Here is a 3,650-nt window from a genome sequence, read left to right as displayed (position 1 = left end):
TCTAAACAACACTTCTTCATTTCTCACATAATCGGTCCAACTGATCTTCTCCATCCTTCTCCAACACCACATTTCGAAGCTTTCCAGGTGTTTCTGATCTACTGCCCTAAGTGTCCAAGTTTCAGCCCATACAACGCAATGCTCCAAATGTAGCATTTCACTAGTTTCTTTCTCAAATTTAAGTCCAATTTGCTCGTAAAAAATTCTTCTTCTTGCTAAATGCAGCTTTTGCCATGGCAATCCTGGATTTAATTTCATTAGTACACCTTCCATCATCTGTTAACAAGCTACTCAAATATTTAAAACATTTCATATTCTCCAGTTGTTTTTGGTCTATCTTTCTTGTAACTGGGGTTGGTTGTCTCGAAATTTTCATAACTTTTGTTTTTTCCACATTCATTTCCATGCCATAGCACCTTCCAATTTCGATTAGTCTTATCAAACGTACCATGTAGCACAGTTTTTTCCTTAGCGATTAATAGTCCTTTGAGGGGGCTTGTCCTCTACGGTTTCAAGCAGAGCTTGAACTCGAGCCTCCGCTCGCCGTTCATGGTTATCGTCTCACAGATTGTGCGGCGTGAACTGGTTTTCCAAACGATCAGCAATTGCATTGGCTTTTTCGAATGGGTGAAATTTAATGCCTGCAGCACCATGAATAGCAGTTGGTGCCCTTGGCCCATCCCTCTTTAGGAGGGATTTCGCAATTGGCCATATACACTGAGGTGTGACTTCAGCGTCACCTATTTTTGTTTCCCACCGTTCAAGTGCCTTTTTTTCGGGTCATCCGCCTGATTGACTTTGTAACCCAATTTAGTGCCATCTTACACGCTGGATCCCTGGTTTCTTGCCACAACTTTCGTAGCCCCTGCTTATGTTTTAGCAGGCGACCCAGACCAGGAAAATCGTTGTTTATGTCCGAAAGTGTAACTTTTCTTGTGGACAACCTATATGCCGAAGCAATAGGGGCTGCAAAGTAGCGCACCGCTTTATCGGCTTCTACCCCAGACGTAATTTCTATTTTAGGTGATGTTAACTCCGAGGCGAGGCTTTGAAACCGCTCCCAATCTGTGAATTTTTCAATAGGTTCCGAAAGGTTCCTAATTCTAACATGATCCAGTATGTGGAATACAATTGGTAGGTGATCTGAATCCAAAATATCGGAGACGATGACATCTGACATTCTGATATTTTGGTGGACCACAATATCCAGCACGTCACCATTTCCCGTAGGGGAATAATGAGTGGGGCATTGTGGTGTTGTGATTTCGAAATCACTCATATCAAATAAATCCATGAGTTTCAAGCCTGAGGGGTTTGAAACTTTGCTATTCCAAAATGGATCCTTAGCATTCAAATCAACTGCCAAAATAGACTTTCGTCTGAAGCCTAAGAGCTCAGTGATGTCAGCATCACTCCAGGCCCTGCCTGGGGATTTATAAACAGCTGCAAGCAGCACTTCACTGTTACCAATTGGTATGCAGACCCCTGTCGCTTCTACTGAAATAAGGGGTGGTAGGTCTACATGGTTATGGGGGATGCCTTTCCTAACTACAACGGCAGTTCCACCTTTTCTGCCTGAGTGGCGGTCGGTTCTATAAATGTGGTACTTTGGAAGAAAAAATCTCTTATGAGCTTTCAGATGTGTCTCTGAAAACAGGGCCACATCTATGCGTAGGTCTTGCAGCTGTTTACTGAGCTCATAGCGCTGCCTCCAAATGCCGTTCGCATTAAATGCTATGATTGTGAGTGGCCTATGAATTCTAGTGGCCATTTTGTTTCATGAGATTTAGTACAATTTTTGTAATGGCCATTATTTTGTCCTCTTCAGACACTGCACCATTGATCTCTGTCATGATCTGCTGTACTGCAGTCACAAATCTCAACATATTGTCGAGAGGCTGCCTATTTGCATGAGGACGGGTACTTAGTCAGAGTCAGAGTTACATTGCGACTGACGGTCAGTCAGCCAGTAAGTCTTGGTGTCGAGCCCCATTTGGGGCTCATGACCAGATATTAATTATTATCGTTTGACAGTTACGGTCTTGTTTCTGTGGGGCGCCTTCTCTGACGAGATGACGGGTCTGTCTTTTGTATATGCTGCTGGCTCTTGCCAGCGCAGTCTTTCTCGGGTCCGAGTCCCTTGGGACTGGCGACCATATTTTACTGTCTCAGAATTGAGACTTGAGAGAGAAAGAGAGAGGCACACACACACACACACACACACACGCTTACGGATCATCTTCAGAGGGAACATCAATACTTATTCGGAAACCACCATCACATTAGGTGTTCTGATTGCTAAATTACGTACACACATAATGCCTGGAATACACAATGTACACAATATTCAACCTTTCACAATCACAGCAGCCTTCCTGGTATTAAAACTTGTAAAGTGTTTAAAAAATTTAGCTTACCTGCACTTAAATATATTTAATAGACACGGACAAATAGAAATGGAAATATACAGAAAACCCACAACGACAGACATAACAATAAATAATAAATCATGCTACCCTAAAGAACAAAAATTGCCAGCATATAAAAATTGGATACACAGACTTCTTACACTACCCCTTGAGGAAAATGCTAAAAACAAAGAATTAAATACTATTATTAATATAACACTAAATAATGCCTATAGAAAGGAAGACATCACACATCTATATAACAAATATTATATTTAAGCATCCTGTTGCACTCTACACGATAAACGATACAAACCCCGTCCCAAGCGCAAACAATACACATTATATGTCCCCGATCCTGCCCTCCTCCACACCACACGCCCCGGCCTCCAACGGCCATCACCAGGTGTACACTCCCACGCCGCTGCCACACTGAACCCAGTCCAAAATTCAACATCCAAGAAACACACTGCCACCCTCCTCGTTATTATCAACATCCACCCCGCTGACATCCGTCTGGTATGTAGATTTTTTTTTTGCACACCTCAATTGTGGTTTTCCTGTACCAGCACTACAAAATCTTTATTTATAATTTTAAAGGATTTTAAAATTATAACTAAAGACTTCACAGCGCTACTACAGGAAAATCAAAATTGACGTGTGCAAAATAATCTACATACCAGACAGACATCAACGAGGTAGATGCCGACAATAACGAAGAAAACAACAATGTGTTTCCCAAATGTCAAATCTCAGACTGGGCTCAGCGTGGCAGCAACACAAGAGTATACACCCGATGATGGCCGCCAGAGGCCGAAACACGCAGCGCAGAAGAGGGCAAGATCAAAGACATATAATACACACTGCTTGCACCTGGGACGGAGCCTGTATCGTTTATCTATATAACAAACTTAAGCGAAAGATGGGTAACCCGGATAATAAGGACGAAAGAGAACAAAATGGGTCACTTCTACTTATACAAGAAATTACATACGAAAAATCACAAAACTATCCAAAAACACTAACATAAAGATAACCTTCAAAACAGCCAACACAATAGGTAAACTAATAAATGAAAAACGAGAAATAAAGCCCTACGAACAAAGTGGGATATAGGAAATAACATGCCAAAAAGTATACATCGGCCAAACTGGTAGAAATCTAACAAGATACAAAGGACACATAAGAAAGATAACACTAAACAAGGACGAATCAGCATTTGCCCAACACGTACTAAATAAA

Source organism: Cryptotermes secundus, unplaced genomic scaffold (assembly GCF_002891405.2).
Source record: "Cryptotermes secundus unplaced genomic scaffold, Csec_1.0 scaffold3784, whole genome shotgun sequence".
Classification (NCBI taxonomy): Eukaryota; Metazoa; Arthropoda; class Insecta; order Blattodea; family Kalotermitidae; genus Cryptotermes; species Cryptotermes secundus.
This window is presented reverse-complemented; position numbering follows the sequence as displayed.